The following is a 21,538-nucleotide window of genomic DNA, read 5'->3' as shown; positions in this document are numbered from 1 at the left end:
TGCAGTCAGAAGTAGGTGTCACAAGTTACATCAGAGATCTGACATGAGAACACTTGCATTCATAATGTTTCTGTCACTTACTCAACACACAGTCTCTGACTTCTGTGTTTTGGTTTGTTTTCCACATTAGGACAACTTGGTGCAGGTAATAGATTTATATTTCCTTTATTTCTCTGAGAGATTACTTGAGGAGTTAACCTATGTGTATGGCACCAGTAGTTGGGGTTGTTCCTGTGAAAGCCCAACGCCGCTGGTTTGGTCAGAGCTAACATTTTATCTCCACGTTGAAGGCACACTTTTCTTTCAAAACACTGAATAATGCTGAAATTAGAATGCTCTGTAAGCTTGAAATTAAAACTCATAATTTTAGAACAGATGTTGTTACTACATGGTTGTCCACCTGTAGCCCCTTTTGTATTGAGCCAAATGAAATGGCAGCAGTAATACAGGTGAAAACTTAGGTTGGCGTTCCTGACCAGATGGGTGCAGCTGCTTTGTTGCATTCCCACCATTTTGCATTTGAGCTGCTTATTTTCACTCTTTTCAGTAATCACATGAATTAGAATTGAAAGAAACTTTCCCTACTATAAGATCTATAGTCCCAGGTCTCCACTCTCTGTGCTTTTCAGTTCTGTCTTCTATAGTTTCTGTCCTCTCCAAGTAGGGCTCTGCATCTTGGCATCACTGTTTAGTCTACTTCCAAGACATGCCAGACAAAAGAAAAGCAGAAGTCTTTACCAGTATGATTAAAGAAAACCTTGAGTGATTTGACCTGGTCAGCAGCTATCAGGAAGCATTGCCACTTGAGGAAAAGTAAATGCTTCATTATAGCTGCTAGACAGATGCACCTCCATAAAACACCTGGAAGTGGTCCACAGACCACAGACAGAACGTCATTGAGGTTGATTTAAAAAATAAATAAATAAATGAGGAAGGATAGCAGACCTCATACTTTTAGTCATAAATTGATCATCAGTTAGGGTGAGGAAGTAATCTATCGCATTTGGGTCTCGTGTAGAAATCAGGTATGTTATAGGATGATGTCCTTTCATTAGGCTTTGACCACTGTAGGGGGAAGGACATCAGACTGCCTGAACCATCACTTTGAAGAGAGGAGCTCAGAGGAGAGATATGTTACTTGTGGCGAGACTGAAGGTGAATGAGGCAACCGCAGAGCAAGCTGCTAAGGATGTGGATTGTGGGAAGCACTGCTGATAGGAGGCAGACAGTTGGAATGATTAGGGCAGCACCAGGGACTGGTTGTTTCCTTTCATGATCCCAAGGTGAAGTTAAACCTGCTACTGGTAGTAATGAAGAATAGCTAATACAGATCAGACTCTGTTAAAGTAACAGCACTACCATCAGAAGCAGAAAGTTTTGCAGATTTCTGTGTGTGTGCACTTGCTACTGGTGTTCCTGGTGGGTGGCTGAATCATCCTGATGGCATTCAGCAGGAACCAGCTGCTGAGAATATTAAAATGCAAGCATTTATTCCTCTAGAGAGACAGTAGCATCTGCAAAGTTTTCCTGTCTTGATAGTACAGATAATCCCAGGGAGTATTCTCTAGTAGTTTTTAACTCTCAATTCATTTATGCATTTTTTCAAAGCTGTATGTGCTTCGTGTCTGCTCAGAGAGGCAAGCCTAGTCTGAGATCTGGGGCCACAACTGTCCTAAGCAGGCAGTTTGCAAAACCTCTGCTCAGGCTGTGATACCTTACATGGGGAAAAGGAAGTTGAGCTGTGCTTCCTTCTGCCTCTACCACCTTTTTTCTTCATGCTCCTCTTCTCAGGAAGCCTCGGGGGTTGGTATGCCACAGAGTAGGAGTCCTTTGCCAAGCCACGATTCTGTAACTTCCGTATCAGAGTGAGCTTGGTGGCAGCAGTTGTAAGAAATGATAAAAACTGTGAGAAAGTGATGTAGGGGTCCAGTAGCATAGGATGTTGAACATACCCGTTGTTGCTTGTGTTTGTTACTCCCAGAGAGGAACATGTCACTTCACAAGCCTGTGACATTACCCAGCCTTAAAATGCTTATAGTCTAGGGGACAACTACAGAAAGGAAGCCGAACACTTGCAGTTTTCATTAACCTAATCAGGAACAGGGAGCACCAGCAGGCACCAGAAGCTGCCTTGTAGTCCCAAATGGCCATAACACCAAGCATGGTCACCCACACAGGTGAGGGAAGGGAAAAGCAGGTGGTAGCAACAGTGGGGGAAATGAAGATGGCAATTTCTCCTTTAAAGACTTTTGCTCAGCTGTGTATCTCTTCCACCTCCCTTAGAATGTTTTCTTGTGCTAATGGTGTGTGAATCTGCATACTAAAGGTATTTACAGAATGGGAAAAGTAGAGATTCTGCCCGTGACATGTGATGTGAAAGCAGGTATAGAAATTGTTTTAAGGAAAAAGAGTTACTTTGCAGTGTGGCTGTAGTGTTGGCACAGAGAGGAGAAACAAGCTGTAGGCAGCCAGAGCTGTGTGGCAAAAAGAAGGGTGAGGATTGTGATTTTATTTTTAAAAGAGCATAATTCAGTGTGCTCATTACAGTAGCATTTCATTAAGGTATTTTAGCCTTATATAATTTGCCTTGTGTAAAATGCCTGCCTAAGACCTGCAAGGCTGTGAACCGTGGCTCAATTTTTAAAGCTGGAATATTAGCAGGTGGCATTAAAAGAACAAACTTGCCTGAGGCAGGAAACCTCCATTCCTGCTTCCACCTTTTGTCATCTCCAGTCATCTTCAGAGCCTGGCAGGGTGCATCAACAAGTCAAGGCTTTGACAGGATTTTACAGACACAAGAGAGACCGCAAACACCACTCTACAGAGGTTATTGATAGCCTCTCTCATGATGTGACAGGCCAAGGAAAGCTGTTGCAGGAGAGGTGACAGGAACGGCAGCACTTTATAGCCCTTCCTGATTTCAGCTTCTCCTTGGAAAGAGCTGCTGAAATGTCTTAGCAGTGTTAGACATATAGTTTAATTTTTGTAAGGCATCACAGTGATGATGCATACATCAAAGACTCTGTTGTGCTTTCCCCTTTTTGTGTGAGTTATGTTTGCTCATTTGTTTAAAAAATAGCATAATGATTTTGATTTTAAGAGGCTTAATCCCAAAGCTTTGGAAAGTCTTAAAGAATGATTTAATGAGCTGACTATTGTGTTTATTGTTGTGCTCGGCTACTTAAGTATGTCATGGGCTCTGCAATGCAAACAGTTAATGGTCAGGCTTCTGAGCTCAAGTGCTAAGGTCTTCTGATTTCAGAAAAGGAGAAATAGCATTTGAGGTCTGTTCCCACTTAAGCAGTAGTGCAATAAAACTCCAGTGGATTTAGACTAAATGCTTTGGGGTTGGATTTGTTGTTTGTTTGTTGGTACAACAAAATTAAGTAGAACTTAATCCTGAATAAAGGCAGAACTGGAAAATTTAAAAAAATATGGGCTTTTTCACCCCAGTATTTCCTCTGGCACATATCTCTTAAAACAGTCATAGGGAAGAACAGATTCTTGAGCTTTGCTTTAATTATGCTGAGGGTGTGATTGAGCTTTGCACCAGGAAAGCCATGCCCAGCAAGCATAGGAATGGGTTGCTGTGCATTGCATCCCTGAGCAGTCATGCTCTTAGTCCACAGGGCATTAGAGGGCTCTTAATGCAACTCAGCTGAGAATATGAGGTTGGTATCTACCTTGAAAGCCACACAGCATGTGTCTCAACAACTCCTGGGGACTCAGGTTCTCCAGTGAGATGCAGTATATGAAAAATCTCTGAAAAGGATCAGATCCCTTTTTTTTCTTTTTTTTTTTAAATCTGAGAATACTTTTGCTTTTGGGTCTTATTATTTCTAGCATGTCAGCTAGTAAAGCTTCCAAGTAAAGAAGGCAGGAATCATCACATCAGTGCTTCTGTATTTTGTCATGGGTACTTCATGTATCTGTTTTCACTGCTTATCTGCACTTTGTATTTCCCACTGCAAAATGATAGTGAGGATGTGGGGGTTAAGGAAAAATAACGGATTTTTAGAGCTGTTAATTGTCCTCAAGCAGCATGATCCTCTAGGACAATACCCCCCACCTAGTCTAAGCAGCCAGCAAAGAGACATTTGGACACAAATCCAGCCACTAGAAATGAAGTCAGAGCTCAGAGCTATGATAATAAATTCCATCCTGAGAAGAAAGGAAAGGCTGAAGCTGCCAGTGGAGCAACTGAGTATCTGCGGAGCTATGACTTGGTTTTCACTTTGTCATCCCATGGCTGAAATCAAACTCCATCTGTGAGTTATTTACCTTTCTGGCCACAGGAAAATGCCGAGCCTGAAAATCCTGTCAATGCTGTTCATACAGCAAGAGCTGCCCCTTTTTCACTTCTGATCACTATGTTACTTCTAAGTAGTGAACTACATTAGATAACAACTGTTACTGCTGCATTATATTTTACTAGGAATGATATGTACAACTATTTGTATCAAGCCTTTCTCTAGCCCGGTCCTGTCAGTGGATGCTTCCCCTGAATGTTGCCTGTTCAGTCAGCCCTGTAAGTGGGGTAAATAAATGTGCCACCAACATAGGATGTGTACTACCAAGTTCCCACTTCATCTCTGGCCTGTTTCCCTTCAGTGTAATTCTCTGACTCGCATCAGCTCACTTGTAATACTCTGTCCACAACCTTTTATTCTTCAGCTTTCACTCTGTGGGTGAAACGAATCAACAGTAGCTGCTGGAACAGGAACCCAGCAGCTGAAATCATTGGAAGTTCAAATTTCTTTAAAAAACAGAATCGATGAGGATTTGTGTTCCACTCTAGTTTTTTCTTCAAGGTTTGGAGAGCCTGCCGTGCATCCATGCTCTGGCATGACAACTCTTGTTCACCACCTGAAACAGTAGTTGTTCATAGTGCCATTTCTAAAAGAGAACTTAAATTCAGCAAATACATCAAGGGTACTGAAGAAAAGCTGCTGTAGCTCACAGGTTTTCCTGTAGCCTGATTACTCACCTGACAATATCAGGATTTTCTTAAACTTCCTTTCTGCCCTTAGCTTTTCACAGGGAGATTTCCTTCTGAAAAAGGTTCTGAAACCTCAAAAGTTCCCCATTTCAGTTGAAAATTGGACTGTCTTTCTAGCTGGGAGAAAGAAATGTAAATCTATGGGGAAACTCTTTTGCATGAAAGGAGAAGCAAAGGCAAGATGGTTTCCCTGGTTCACCCAGGTTCCCCGTGGGTGGGGATGCAGGCACCCTTGGATCCTACAGAGAGGTGTGTTAGGATTTCATGTGCTTTTCCAAGAGAGAGGTAGGGTGATATCTGGCACCTGCAAGCCATGCTGAACAAATGAAATAAGAAAACTGATGAACTGTTAGTTCAGTGCTTTGAAAAGGAAGAAAGTGATAGATTAAGCCCTGAGACAAAGACCCACAAAGCATGGGCTTGATGGCTTCTCTGCAAATAACATTTATAAGGTATCCTATGTTTTCATTGTATTTTGTGGGAGAAAAAAAACAAAGGTGCAGCTGGAAGAAAAGTATTGCTCTCTAGTTTGTGGAGCAACATTGGTTTTCATGACTTAGAAAACCAGAACATTTTCTTGCATTTTGGGGAGCAGGGGGAAATTATGAAGATAAATGCTTTATGCCTTTAAGCTCATATTTCAAAAGGGACTTCTAAAATTTCAGGCAGTATCACAGGCAGAGACATTTCTTCTCCTATATTTTCTCTGATAATCTCCATCACCTTTATAGGGTAACTTTTCCATTAGTAGCTATCAGTTCCAGCTAAAAGCTACAGGATAGACATTCATTCAAAGATGATGAAGCCTTCATTATTTTTAGAAAGTTCATCACGGCACATTTACTTGTACACTGTAAAGTATTTTCACAAATTAAACCTAAGCAGTTGTCAAAATAAGTGAACAAAGTATGCTCTGTGATGCTTTATCCTTTATTTATTTATATTTTGTATTGTCGGTTCAAGTGTTTGTTAATTTGAAAAATTCAGTTATTTGTGATAGGTCAGCATCCTAGCTGCTAGCTTGAATTAGCAGGATCATATTATTTTTTTTTTACTGGATATGCTTCTAATAGCAAAAGTATTAACTGAAACACAGTTACTTTGGGCTGGAAGAACCGCGGTCACTATGGATAATCCGAAGGATTATTCCATGATGAATTATCCTAAATGAAGGTTTTCCCAAACCACCTGCTCTCTGAAAGGTCATGTCATTTCTGTGTCAAGCCACGTTTTGGTGTTTGCAGGAGGATGGATTCCAAAAGAAGGGGATGGAGGTGGCAGAACTGGGTGCCATGTGGTAGGCATGTCAGTGAAGGGAACGGCGTGCCACACACCTGCTTTGGGGCTCTGCCCTGCCACAGCTTAACATTTTGATGAGCAATTTCCATTCTGTTGTTTTGTCTCAACACATGGGGTTCAAAAAAACAGTTAAAAGGAAACTGTACCCATTTGCTCATCCCAGAAGCCTGTGATTTCAGAAGAGTCTGCCAGATGAATTTTAGCATAGATGGTATTTTGGAGTTGAAACACGCAGAGGACTGTGGTTTGTCTCTTGGAATTGTGGGGTCAAAGAAAAATAGGTGTGCATTGTTCTGACCCAAGGGAATGCCACTGACTGTTGCTAATTGTCAACAAAATACCTTTTGCTGTAATCAAAACCTTCAGAGCTCTCTCAAGTCTTTATAATAATCACAAGTACTAACCTCCTTTTTTTTCAGTTCCTATATCAAAAATATTACAGAAGGGCAGCAGTTTTTTTGCTGCCTGCACATCTGCAAAAAACCTATTTCTGTAATCCCTGTCCTTGAGCTAGACTTCCCTTAAACCTGCAGTAGGGTGGTAGAATGTGATCTAATGAACAGCTACGTTAAAACCTTTTGGCTTGGTCCATACCAGCCCTATAGCACCTTCTTTGAAGAGGGGACAGGAGGAGAGGAAGAGGAAATGGCTGTAGAATTCCATTGGCAGCATTGCAGAAGGGGTGAGGGTGTAACAGAAAAGCTATTACCCTGACTGTGCAGTCAGAAATAGGCTAGTCCTTTGCTGATTTACCCTGGGAAGTAACTGTCGTGCAATTGAGGAAGAATTAGGCTTTTATTTCCTGGCTAAAGCTATAATCTGATATTCATATAGCCAATTTGGTTGTAAATTTTGGCTACTGAAAATTTTCTGGCTTGCAGTAGGCCTGTATCTGTGTAATTGGAAAACAGAAGATATTCTTTCACTTTAATCTGACGCTTATCTCCATCCCCCTTAAGGCAGGAGAAAAGCCAAGGGATTTAGCATATTCCTTTTTCTCTTGCAACCTACTGAGACTAACTATGGTTAGAAGCTCTTCTTGATGTGTTTTATAGCATGATGTCCGTGCTGCTAGAAACCTTTTGTTGCTGAAGTCTGAAGCATTAAATCATTCAATAACCCCTTATTTTTGTCTTCCAGGAGAGTGTCATCTTGTAAAAAGTGACATGATCAACACAAAAGTCAGCCTCTGACTTGCCCTTTCACACACAGATCATGTTCATGTACTTACTGGTAGTGCAGTTTAAAGGTTTTTAGTCACCTTTTAATAGAGGTAATTTCACTGGTCCCTTTAAAGGGGCACTTGATTATATACCAGTAAAGAGAGATAGTATTTGAGAATGGTTGATATGCTCACAATTTTTGTAAGCAAAGACCTTGATGAGTTCCTCCACAGTCAGTCTCCTTGGGCTAAAATTTCAACTTATTACATGGGGATTTAGCCACTCATTTCCCATAAACATCAATGGGAGTCATGTGGCTAAATCCCTGTGCAACACATTGAAAATGTATTCCCTTATGTTTAAATTCATTTTGATGCAGATGCTTTCTTCCACAGGAAACAAGTGAAATGAAGAAGCCATTTATTTCTTTCATTTGTCTGCCCCAGATCACCATACCCTCAAATTATCTTCTCTTCTGCCTAGGTACCAGAGTATCCCCCAGGATTTCCTCAGTCTATGTGTGACACTAAGTTAGAGGCCAAGCTTCAAGACATTAGGACAATGGATGCTAATTTGTATTTATTACCTACTCATGTGTGGGGAAAGTTGGACAGATGACAGACTGTCCTTTCACCCATGAGAGCAAGATTTCTCATTTCTCTCAGTTCTCCATCACCTGCTGTATTACATATCAAATGAGGGACCACAAGCTGGTTTTAGCGATCTTTGACTACAAGTTACAGTGTAGGATTACTGCTTGGCTCTTGATTGATGTGTGCTTTGTGATAGTCTCCTACATGGTTAATGGATCTGCTATGATCATGGTATGGAGATTCTACTTTACTAACTTCTGTAGTCAGGAAGAGGGTCTTTTAGACTAATTATTGGAGGGAGGGGAAATGAAAGGCTATCAGGATGTAGGCACAAATGTGAATATACTCTTTCAAAATAATCCGGCATGATTTTCAATAATGGCATATGTGTGTTAAGATGCAATTTTGTACTTGGAAAGAATTGTGTTCATTATAAATGGCAGGTGCTTTTAAAGCGCTTAAATATTGCATTTTCCATTTCCACCTGCACACCAGGTAACTGGGTATTAATATGCTACTAGTTGAGCCCATGATTCATTGCAGGTGCAGTGCTTGGGAAATCAAGGATTGCATTGAGGACCTGATGAAAATCATGCCCTCAGGCACATCTGAGCTCCATTTTGATCAACAAGCCAAAAATAAGACTTTTATTTCAATTACAGTTCGTCTGATTTTGAACTTAATGATGCAACTCGAAGTCTATTGGCTTAACTCCTGAGACCCAGGAAGGAGGATGTCTGGGACCTTGTCTATTCAGTGGAATAGAGGTTCCCATTAAATTCACTCTCATCTCATTACCTGTCTTTTATTTGGTCAGAAGCTCTATTTTTGCTCTTCCTGGCCTTATTGAATCTGTTGTTGATTCATTGTGCAGCCTTGGTATTAATGAAAAAGACTGCCTCACTCAGGTCTCTCCAGAGGGTGAGATTTTCCATAGCCCCGTGTCTGTACCACACGTTGGAAGCACAGACTCCGATGGGTTGCCTTGTGAAACGAGATTTGAGCAAAGCTTTATTAATAGGCTGATGAGATGTATCAGCTTGGCGAGGCTCCCTGCCTCCATAATGAGCAAGGGCTGTATTTCACTTCCCTTAACGAACAGAAAAATCCTCAGTGATGCCTTTCCTCTTCCCCTTGCTAGCCCCGCTCCACATACCTCTTTCAAGACCTCTTTAAAGGTCTCTATTATCCTAGCTGCCTTTAGGTGTCACTCGAAGCTCTGGGTTCCTCCTGTTCACCCAGCCCTTTTTGTGCTGAGCCCTGCCCTGCTAATCAGCTGCCCCAGCAGCTTGGGGACCACTGGTCACCCCCCACCAACTCTCTCCCTCACTTCTTGATTGCACCCATTGTATGCACCACTTGCACGTCATTCCGGTTTGGTGTTTAAGTAGCACTGAAGAAACGGAATTAATTTTGGTAGCTTTTCTCATTTTAAGCAAAGTTGGATGTCACAGGCTGCACCTGCATAACTGGATCAGAAACTGCTGTGGGGGAGCATAGTTGTCCTAAAATATGTCACGGACAGGAGTCCTGTATGTTTAATTTCCCTAAGAGTGGAAGGGCTGACTTCTGCCCTCTTTCTGTCGGGCACTGTCAAGCTGTCCTAGCTCTTTTCACTACTAGACTTCAGGAACTGTTAATATGGTCTTTTCCATTTTGAGACAGAACATTTTCAAGTGGGCCAAGTACTTTCTTGGCCTTCTGACTAAGCTTAGGTCGCTCATATGGTAAATCATTAATTTGGAGACTGTATTCTGCCTTTGCCGGGAGTTAAGAGTGGTGTTCTAATAGCTTCCTTCCATCTGGAACAGTCATAAACCAGATGGATAAGGGATTGGCACCACTTACTTTGAGTCTTTACCCAATTCACCCTGTGTAAAGGGACCTTGCAATATTTCCTCAACAATTGGGAGAATCACAAGTGAAAAATATCAGGATCAGATGTGTGGGCTGCCACTTGGGGAAAGTTTTGGAGTGGTGAGCAATAAAAATTTTACCTTCCTTTAGCAATTCTTTTTGAGTCCATTATTAGGAATGGTATGTAAAACTGTTTTGTATCTAAGATTATTTGAAAATATAGTAATTTAGTTTGAATTCTGACTTTTACAGCACCTTGGGTTAAGCCAGTTCAATGGAGAATTTTCTTAAATAAAATGGAAAAAGAAAGATTGTCAAGGATGTTGTGTATGAAGACCTTGGCATCTTGCCTTACTAAATCTATTGTCTTCCTTCCTTTTTTCTTGAAAATAGATTCATCACACTGCATTTCAGTACATTCCTTCAATATGATTTAGTAAGAATGAGAATATTGCCCAACACAAGAAGCTGCATTTATTTATTTTGGTAAATTAGAAATACTAATATTTTCATCAGCAAATGGCTAGAAGGAAAAAGTCAAGCAGTTCTGGTGTGTTGTGATTAGCTTTTATTATAGAAAGCATTTTCATTTATAATATGTCTTTAAAGAACTTTTCTTTGGTCCAGGCCATACTGTAGTCTTTACGAATTGCTTCAGAAACACCTCTGATGGTGCTGAATACCAGAGCAGATATGTAACTGTATCCTATTTTATTTAGGCCTAAAGAAAAGGAAGGAGAAATAATTATTTTTTTTTTTAAAAAAAAGGTAATTCAAAGAAGACTTTAAAATTCATGTGACAAAATTGAAAGATTCACAAAGGCTTTCTTAAGCATACCAAAGAAGACATGTTATTGCAAAGCTCAAGTGTGCCTAGATGCTCAAAGTTGTAAAAGGTTGTTCAAGACAAATACTTTTCACTAAGCATAAGTTTAGGACAAGCAGAGCCTTAAGAAAAGTTTCTAAATCTGAGCTTAAAGTCACAGAAAAATGGATGGAGCAGTGGTTGGAAAAGCAAAGATCAAACCCATAGAAAGGCACAGCTTCTATACTTCAACTTGAGAATCTGAAGGGGAAAATGGATAGGGCCACTGTGACAGAAGACAGGAAACATTTAAGGATAGGAATACCACAGCATTGTAAAGAGTTTATTTTCATTTGTCATCATTGTATGTATTGGAGGAGCTCTATGATTTTCAACTGAGTAAGATCCTCTTTAGGAGGATTTTCACAGATGGTGTATGGCAAAAAAAAAAATGCATAACATGACGGATCATCTAGGATCATGAATCGTGGAGCATTCAGGGAACTGCAAAGAAGGTGTTGATGCAGATGCAATCTATCCTTAAAATTGACTGGAGAAACAATGTGTTTCAAAGATTGCTCAATTACTTGGAAAGACCAAGTAGTCATCTTATGTGTGACTTCAGAAACCGTGCTTCAGTAGTTGGTAAAATGTTTACCTCTATAGTTAAAACCATAAACACAATTTTTTGTAGGTTTATGAGTCTTCACAGGCTCTTTCCACTTTCTTGAAAGAATCTGTGCATGACTGAGTGCTTCAATGCCTGATGCCTCCTGTCCTGAACAGGCCATCCCTCTGTTGCCAGGTGTCATCTCTGCAGAAGGGCACCTTTCGAAGCCAGGAGGTTCTGCTGCTTCCTACTACCAGCTAGGTGGGGCTCTGTGAAGCAGTAATTGACAGCTGGCATTGCATATTGCATCCAGGATCCATTTCCTAGGATATCTGTGAGTATAGAAGAGATGGGGCAAATGTTATCACTACAGAAGTTAATAATTCAGTCCAGTCTGTCTTTGTGTTTTGATGATAAGGACTGTATTAGAAGAGCCAGTTCCTTTTAGCAGTTTCTCCCTGAAATGTGCTGGAATGTGAAGTGTCCAAATGAAATTCTTCATGCTAGCACCTCTCTCTCTTCATCTTCTGCCATTCCCAAATTGCAAATTTGTCTCAAGAAAGATGCTAAATTGAGGTATTGGGTCAAGAAATGTGTCCCTTAGAGTACCTCATTAGAAAACACTTAAAATACAGCTGTGCCTCTTATTATAAAATCAAATTAAACTGAACTATTAAAAAAATTGTAAGAGAACAAAAGCACCAAAGTAATAAGGAGAAATATATTGGCACCCAGTGTTGGTTCACCTGACCCTCATAATATGGAAATACACAGTTAAATCAGTTCTTTACAAATTGCAGAAGAGAATACAGCCTCTTAACAGCACTAGTCCAGTTTCCCTCTTGCCTTGTTTGTAGCACCAGTATAAACCAGGGAGTAAAATTCAGACTTGCACCCTTTATTTGCTACTAACTCCTTAAGTTAGTGCTGGATGAACACCCCAACAAGGAACCATCAGGAGATCAGCAGTTTTTTCTCCTAAAATACCAGAGCTATAGTTGAACCACCAATATGAACTACACCAATACTGTAGTTCATAACATTCTGGAAGCGCATAGGCCATTTCCCATTATTCATCCCAGTCACTTCCCAGTATTAATGTTACATCAGTCTGGTGGCTGTCTCACCTTTTGCCAGTTTGTTTTGGTACATCTTCAGTCATCTCTTGCAAACTAGGGAAGCTGGAAACAAAAGCCCTAATCCTGCTCAGAGCACCGGTGTCACTGATGTCAGTGAGACTACCAAAATAAGAAAGGCTGTGAGAAAAAAAGAAGACAATTCTCTCTGTCCACAATGCATGAAAACAGTGCAGAAACAGTCGTGCAGAATTACATCTCCCTTTCACAGGAACAAAAGAGGAACAAAAAGGCTGAACTGGGAAGGTCATTGTTTTGGCTTTTTTGCTTATGTTTGCCTGATTCCTAACTTTAGCCTTAATATCAAACATAGCTTCTTTGCTTATCTGTTTTCTGTGACTCTTGGTGTTATCTCTAAAGAATTTTTAACACCTTACAAAAGTGTTTTCAGAGGTCACCATGATGATCAGTATGTTGGAAAAAGAGATCTTAAAATATGGATTATTGATGTGATCATTCACCCTAGTTGCAACCTTCCAGATAACCTGTAATGCAACAGTCATTTAAAAATACAGCTTGTAATGACAGTAGCTGCTTAGTAACTCACTAGGAGAGCTACAAAGAACTCTGTATTTTCACTTTGCAAATCTTGGCAAAGATACAATGGTTTATATGCCAAATTTTCAAAAATGATGGAATTTCGCTTTCATGCCCAGGAATAAAACAGCCTAAGGTAAAAAAACAATAGCAAAAAAAAAAATGTGTTTTTTTGGGGGGATACCCCAAGCGCCTTGGATGCTATTTTTTGATATACTCTAAACATCAGCAAATATTATCTAATGATCACAGCAGGCCAAAGAGTTCTTTGGACTTTTTGCACTGAGAACTACAAAAATAAGCATCTGACATTAAACAGAGTAATAAAAATACTTTCTGAAACTGTTTGCTGATCTGACAAATCTCAACTGAAAGAAAATGAAAGAGGTGAAATGCCAGTCCCTGAGAAAAACATAGAAGAGGTGTTAGAAAAAAAATATGTCATCTAGGTTAATAATTGCTCACTGTTATTACAACTGATAAGTTAGTTTGCCCCTAGATCACTTAACTGCTAACTTAATAGATCAATGCAGAATTTTTTCAAATTTCTCCCAGTTTTACAAAACACAAGTTCATTGCTGCAACCTGGAGTGAAGCTGTTTACAGCTCAGTGCTAAGTAGAAAGTTCAAATCAATTCTTGTCCATTAGAGTTAGGTATAACTGATGAAATATCCCCAGAGGAGTATTGTAAATGTATCAAGATGTCCTCCCCCATTACAGAAATGGGGAGGCATAGTGAATTACTTACCTTCTCTTTTACACTTAATGTCTCTGAAATGCTGCCAGGCAGAAAAGGCTTATCTTGTCTCACTGGGTTTAGAGAGGTCTATGCTGTAGTCTGGAATACTGAAGAGGAAAAAATAGTACTGAGTACAGGTCCACATTAAGCTTTATTTCCAGACAGGACCAAGACAAAACAAACAAACAATCAAAAAATTAAAAAACCACAACCAACAAAAACCAAAACACAAAATGGAGAAAAACTACCCGGTAACTGACAGTGAATTCAGAATACATGCAAGAAATATCTGATCCAAAAAATCTATACTAGGGAGTTTTTTATAATGCATTTGAAATTTTTGTGCAGTGAGCTATGTAATAAATTCACTCATTAAAATGTGCACTGAAATAGCATTGGGGCAGAACATACAAACAACAGAAACCAAGAAATGCTTGCTTCAGGATGTCTCCCAGTGCCAAAGCACAGTAAGCATGATATTGAAAGTACCTAGCAATCACCATTTGTCTCCTTCAGGAAAAGAGCCTTCAGCCTACTTCTCACTTGCTATCAATTTGGCTCTAGGACTGTACTTGAAGTTGTAAAGAAATAGGGAAAGACAGGGTTCTTGCACCAAGGGGGAATAGTTTTGTATAAGGCCTTTGCTAGAGATGTTATTAAGTTTGTGCCTGCCAGGTGCACTTTCCTTTTTCATACACCTGACTGAGATGTTTGCTCAGCTATGGGGTTAGAGTCATCTCAGCTGCATGTGACAGCCTGTGCCACCAAGCACCAAGCAACTCCTAGAGTTGAGGAGAAAACACAGGATCTTACAGCCTCTTGAAGACTGAATGGAGGAATAGAACATACTGGCAGAAGATAGTAAAGGACTGGGCAACAGCCATGCTCCCAACTGCTCTGTGAAAGTGAATCTTGATTTAGGCAAAGAATTCAGGTGGATGGCAGACTCAATAAATATCCAGTGCTCTCTGAGCATCCAGAATGGAAATTAGAAATACACAATGCAATAGGAGGAAGTGTCCTTAACATCCCCAGAAAATGTTGCCACAATAAATTTAGCCTGTGCTGCCCACATTGAAACTAGACTCCAGCTCTGCACGGTGCATGGAATTTTAATTCAATGAAGCAGAGGGAGAAGATAGGGTCAAAAGTTTAGAAATCCTGCCTGGGGTTTTCCTGATTCTTGGAACTAATAGTGCAGCAGCCTTTGCTGATCTAAGTTGCAACAGGTGGACACACAAGGAAAAGTAGTTTCAGGTAGCTGTGTTCCAAAGCTGTATGCTGTGTATCATGAGCTTTGCTCCCAAAATATACATGTGCAAGGGGAAATTTGCTTGAAACTTACATTGTTTCCAGCCTCCTTTTGAATTCCAGAAACTGAGAAGCTAGTATACTTGTTTTGTTTTGTTTTCCTTTAGAAGAGCAACTGAATATCAAAAATAACTTTTCTGAGCATTATCAATCCATCTGAGAATTGTAGCAGTATATTAGAGGACAACAAGGGGAAAATGAAAGCAGTGATTAATAGAGCCTAGAAGGAGGGATAAGGTTGAATTTGAAAACCTGGTGGAAACTAAGAATGGGAAAAGAAAGGGAGGAGGGTAAGAGAAATATGAAAAGTTGGGGGTGGGGTGGGTAGAACAGGAATAGTGGAAAGTGGCTAGAAGGGAAAAAGGTAAACTAAACAAAGTATTCGATGAGTGAAAGCATAGGAAAAAAACCTAATGAGAAATGACAAAGCTTCAAGATCCAATTTAATGATGTGGGAGGGCAGGACGAAAAGGGTCTTGGGAATCTTTTGTCTTGAATTCAACAGTATGATTATTCCAATAGTTAAATCACTGACCTGGAATTCTAAGGTTTGATTCTTGGATTTCTGCTTATTTCTTCTGTCCCCGTGGTAACTTAATATCTCCAAGACTTAGTTTCTATCCCTGTAAAACAGGAATGCCAGCACTTCAGTGTTATACAGGGATTTCTTGAGATACACTATTTTGAAAGTCTTGCAATGACCTGATGGTACAGCTGTATGATCTGTGTAAGTATGTAGAAAAGAAAGAAATACTGGGAATGCAGGTCTAGGGAGTCACATCTAATTTGAGAGCAATGAAGTGTAGATTTGGTGGTACAGAATGCCCTTCCCTTAAAAAGTATAATGATAAGATGTAGGGTGAGGTACAGCTCTCCTCCCAATCCTAAGTCTGATTTTCAAGGGACTGTGCAAAGTAGGTTATTTTTGTGACTCATATCAGAATGCTGAGTGTTGAAATCTGGTGGATATTGAGGTACACAAAAACTTCTGTTGATATCAGTGGTATCTGAGCACCTCTCATCATCAGAACAAATCACTGTTGACAGCCTGGAGTCTTCTATCGTTTTCACCATTCTTTTCCCCCCAAGCCACAGTGGCTAAGACAGCCTCTCAAGCATGGCAGTCAGCACGTCAGTGGGTGGAAGGAAACAGCCCAATGGCCCTATAGAACTTGGAAGAGACAAACTGCTGTGTGTGAGGGATCCGGTGGCATTCCCGGGAGCGGGAACCCTTTCCTGGCTGCTCTGTCCGTGGTGCTGGGAGCCACCCGCCCCTGCCCACCACTCTTCCCCTTTGCAAACTGCTCTCGGGCTTCCAGCTGAGATCTGCGGGGGAAAGCAGCTCTTTGCCTGCTCTGTTGTTGAAATGCTGAGGGACTGTAGCACATCTGAGCCCAAAGGCTTCTTACAAGGCCAGGGAATATTCTCTCAAACTCCCGGCAATCGGAGATGCGCATCCCCGTTGCCGCCGCCGTCGTGTACTACTGTAGAAATCTCTGGGAAGAGAAAGCTGTATGTTGCTCTCAATGAATAGTCAGATTTGCTACCTCCACTTTCCTCCCACTCTTTCTTGATCAAGAAGGCTCAAGGACCTGAAGTTGGATTGCTGGGAAACAAGAAAATGTAGCCACAGGCTAAGCTGAGGATTAGTAAGGTTTCTCTTCTCACTGCTGTGATGTAGCTGGAGAATGTTTGACACCTGCTGTAACATCTTTATAGTTTGGGAGGATCACTTCCCTGGAAAGTAGAAAAAATCTGTAAGTTAGTAACATAAATCTTCCCATGTGAATGTCACGAAGCCTTGATCCCATTCTATATCACTCTCTAATTCATGACATGCAATTCTTTGTAAAGTAAAACCATTTACAAAAATGTTAGAATTCCTTATTTCACCTAGCTATATTTTGAATCTTTAATCTTAGGCTTGGCAAAACACCACAAAATGGCATCTGTGCATATTTGTCCATGTTCTGTTTTATTCTACCATATTTCTTTCCAAATGAACATTTCAGAAATGCTCAGGTGAAGACTTCTGTGGTTATGAGTACTTACATGTCATTTGGAATCTATCCTCATGCTTGAAAATTTTGTCATTCAGTTAAAAACTGGAAGCATGTGGCTTTGATGACCAGACTCACGGTATAAGTATCCAGTGGTAAAAAAAGTTAATATATTGCCAAAGGGAGATATATATACATATATATATATATATATAGTATTTATCCATGCTGTTCAGCTCATGCAACTGAATGAGAACACTTGAAGAAAGTAACACTTGGCTACCAAAAATAGTTAGGGAACAAATTTTTCTATTCTGAATCAGTTGTTCAGTCAACTATACCAATCCTTCATGACCAACCTTAGGGAAAGGGAATAGCCATAAGAATATTTTAGGATAATTTAAAAATTACAGATATGGCACTGGTGTACATAGTGTTGCTGATTTCTTAGTTTCTTAAAAGTGCCTCTAACACTGTTCTGCATATACTCTTGAAAATGGAAGGAGTTGTCTTGCTTAGATGCAAAATTAACTTATTTCTTGTCATTGTGGGTTGCAAAATTCATGCCTCATATTTGTCACTGTTCCAGGAATCAAAATTGCCATTCAAGAACTTTGGACTAGTTGTGCCTATGGTCAGATATTCCATATTTCAAGAAAGAAAAATATCCATCCTATTGTAAAGATCGAGAAAGGGAAAGAGAAAAAAAATTAATTAGGGAGCAGGGAATGAGCTGGTTTTATTTGTGTTAAGAAGCTTGAGATACTAGAAATAGCCCTGTGGAGGAGAATTTGTGAACAAAAGCAGAAAAATCCTTATCTGCTGCAGCATAGAGGGTGCTGCAGTCGAAGCAGCAGACGCGTATTCATGAAATACAGATAGTTTTATTGGCGTGAGCTTGGGACACTTGTAATCTCAATTTCCAAGTGGTGCTTCTTAGCCCCCCAAAAAGAGGATGCAGGGGGAATTTTTTGTGTTCTTTAATGACATGTAACAGAAAAATATTCTAGGTAAGCTTTAGGCATAGTGTAGGGCAGCTGACCATATCCCTTCATCTCTAGTCAAATTCTTCAGGTATCACAAAAGACACTTCACAAAGATTAGAAAGTTTTTAATGAATATAAAATGCCTACTAGTTATGTGTGTGAATAAGTATGTATAAGTGCCTTTACAAACATGCCTGTAAATATATATGTATGTAAAAATAAAACTAAATAGTTGTTCACACTTATGCATGCATGAATATGTATAACTGATTGAGATTGGTGTGTGTATGTCTGCAGACATAGATGTTTATATTTATGTATGAAATATGTGAGATGTATTCATATAGTTCATATTTCAGTCTAGTAACAAAGTCAAATATAAACATGACATGTCTGATTAAAAAGCCTGCTCTCTTTTCCAGAGCAGTGATGATCCCCCTCTCCTAATGCAAAATAGAAATTGCACATGAATGTATAGACAAAATTTTGGATAAAGACTGGACCTTAGACTTCTGTGGTTCTAAGGAAGAATCTGTAATCTAGAGTAAAAACCTTGCCTAGCAAGAAACAGTTGTTTGGAGGTGCATAGGTTGGAGAAGGGTTAATCTAATTCTTGTGGAGGAACTTTAGCCAGCGGGAGATGCTAATGTAGGACACTTAAAATTACTCCTGTGAACAATTAATTTAGAATACACATGTATGATTCTTTACACGCATATTGGTTCTACATACATGACATTCAGTGCTCTCTGAAGCAGATGTGAAGAGACAGAATTGTCTGAGAAAGGTTATGGCTTTATAGATTTCATTCTAGTTTTTGAGCATTGAAAGCTGTTAAACAAAACTCCTGAAAGACTCAGATCACCTGTCTGAATCCCTCAGGATATTACCCTTTGCAAACAACTTTATTTCTGGGGAAAATAGTAACAGTGGATGATTCCATAATTGATAAGTTTTCAAGGACATTGTTTTCCATCTTTTGGGCCTTGTATCATCTTGGAGCAGGTGGATTCTTGCTGTGATCATGGCACAAATGTTCTTGCTGATATATTTCATCAAAGCCTGCTCTAACCCATTCTGCTCCCCGTTGCCCTTGGAGATCTTCACTGGGAGGAGGAGTTGAGGGAGGTATAGTATTTGTGGCTTTCTGATGAGAGTGAAAAGCTCCTTTCCGGGTGTTTGGTGAGGAGACTTGGTGTATCCTTGGGTCATCTCTGTACTGTTATAAATAGGCTGCTGTAAACAAGAGGACAAATTACTCTGACTTGTTCCAGACAGACATACAGTACGTGCAGCTTAGCAGGCAGCTTTCTGAGTCACTGTATGCAAAATAAGCTTCCCATGAAACTTTGCGATGAAAAAGAAGAAAGCAACTTGTTGTTATTTCACCACTCATGAACTGCTGAGCTAACTAAACCAAGGCTGCACATAAAGCCACCCATAACCTGGAAGGAGGACTATCCGTGGCTCCTGCTTTCTCTCAAATCACTAAAGGCACTGGGACTCCCAAGAATCATTGGTCCGTCTTGATTTAGTCAACTTTTATGTTTTGTTTGGTGAGAAAATGACCTGTTAAAAGATTAATCTATACTATTGAAGGGAAACTTAACCACTTTTGAGTCAGATTTACAGTCCAGACTGGCTGCTGCTGCTTGTTCTCTCTGGATTACCCAGCTGCCAGAGCCCACTTGCCACTTAAACAGCCATCAAAAGCAGTGCATGATGTCTTGCCTCTGAGCGAGGAGCAGTCACAAGAGTCTAAACAAACTGATCAGCACCAATAAAGGGCTCCAATCTGACTGTGTGGATGAAGGAACGAGCTTTTTCTATACATCCAAGATACAGCTATCCAGGATAGATGGGCCCATGGAGGGGACTTGGTACATGAAATTGCATTTAAGAAAATGTTTGCACGTATAAATGTAATTAATGTCCTTTTCTCTCCTTTCTGTTTGTTGTATTCTCCATCCATACAAAGCCACAGTTTATCTTTATGTCCTTAGGAAGAAGGAAGCTGCCAGGCACAAATCAGAGAGCCCACACTAGTGCAGAATAGAGCAAAACATTCTCCATCATCTGTACAGATCTGACCAGCCTGTCTTTAAGTTTTCTCTCTGTGCAGGCACAAATGCAATTAGGAAACCTGTGATTTCTCCTGAGCCGTGCCAGTCTGACAGCTTGGGAGAATGAAGTGAGGAGGATGCAGGGAGTCACTGGGCTAACAGTGATCAGCAGCCACACTCAGAATGTCTCTTCAATCAAGGAGGGTGTACCGGGCACTGAGGTCCCACTTCACTCTACAAACTGCAGCATCTCGGCACTTGCAGGCACAGTGCTCACTGTCAATCAATCTCTGACAGCCAGCACTGCCTCCACAAGCTCTTCGTTCCCCCTCCTACCTTTTCTGGAGTGGTAGGAACTGAAGAGGATAGGAAATGAGAGTTAACAAAAGGTGAGAGTGTGAGACAGAGAGGGTTTGTCGTAATAAATGCGAGGTAAAGATAAACACGTGAATTACAGCCCTGATTCTGAGGTGGCATGGGACATTGATGGTGCCAGGAGAGGTAAGTAGGAAAAGCAGGAGCAAGGTGTATATTTAGAGGGTGTTACAAAATATATACCTGGAAGCAGAAAAAAAGTGGCAGGCTAAGGCAATTACTATAAATGAATAAAGGGACCAAAAAAGGCAGATAAAAGGGGCAGGCAGAAAAATAGTCTGGAAAAGGGAAGAACACAAGGTAATGAGTAGGTATCATTTACACTACATCCTTTCATGAGACTCTTTACCCAAAAGAGGTGGGTAGGATCTTTGAAACCTTCAGAAGAGATTAAACACACAGTTTACACTGAAATAAAATGAGAGTTGTGAGTGTAACACACTGAGCTGGTCTTAAAAATTGTTGTCAGAATTCATAGCAGCATTGTCACGGTTTAACACTGGCCCGGCAATTAAACCGAGTAACAGACGCTCTCTATTAATCTCTCTCTCCTCCCTTATAAGAAAGGAGAGAGAATAAGGGAGAGAGACTTATGGGTTGGAAACTAAACTACACAACTTTAATGAAACAGTAATGATAAATAGAAAAAATTAATAAATATATACAAATATACAAGAAAATGGATACCACATTCCTCCCCCCTTTCCCCCAATAGCTCTCACGTCACCACCGAGGCTGCAGGGCAGCCCTGGGAAAGTTCAGGCTGGACTCCTGGAGTCGGCAGCAGTCGGGAACTGGAGGCAGGAACACACAGATAAGGGCTGGCACGGATCAGGACCACAGGCAGGCAAACGGACGGGATCCTTCCAGGATGCCGGGTGAAGGAAGGAAAGCAGGAAAGGCAGAAAGGGCAGGCAGCCGGAAGCTGGAAGCAGGAAATCTGGCTTGGCCCTCGTGATCCCTCAAATTTATACTGAGGATGACGTATATGGGATGGAATACTCTGTTTGGTCAATTCTGGCATCTATCTTGTCCGTTCCTCCCCAAAGGAGGGATGCAGGTGG

The 21,538-nt window shown here is 40.5% G+C and overlaps 1 protein-coding gene across 49 annotated transcripts in view; it reads left to right on the top strand.

The window, feature by feature from the left end:
* The window catches only part of ZBTB20 (zinc finger and BTB domain containing 20), a 505,805-nt gene that overhangs the window by 400,243 nt on the left and 84,024 nt on the right, over nucleotides 1–21,538 (top strand). For 9 of the 49 annotated variants that reach the window (XM_071759844.1, XM_071759712.1, XM_071759659.1 and 6 more), the window contains one exon: nucleotides 11,522–11,660. The exons of 39 other annotated variants lie outside the window; for them this stretch is intronic. The gene's annotated coding sequence lies outside the window, so the exon portion shown is untranslated. Of the gene's footprint in view, nucleotides 1–11,521; nucleotides 11,661–16,139; nucleotides 18,074–21,538 lie in introns of those variants that run through there. One more of the 49 variants, XR_011729104.1, reaches the window with a different exon arrangement.

The sequence above is a fragment of the Heliangelus exortis genome, chromosome 1 (genome assembly GCF_036169615.1).
Source record: "Heliangelus exortis chromosome 1, bHelExo1.hap1, whole genome shotgun sequence".
In the NCBI taxonomy this organism is placed as follows: Eukaryota; Metazoa; Chordata; class Aves; order Apodiformes; family Trochilidae; genus Heliangelus; species Heliangelus exortis.
This window is presented reverse-complemented; position numbering and strand designations above follow the sequence as displayed.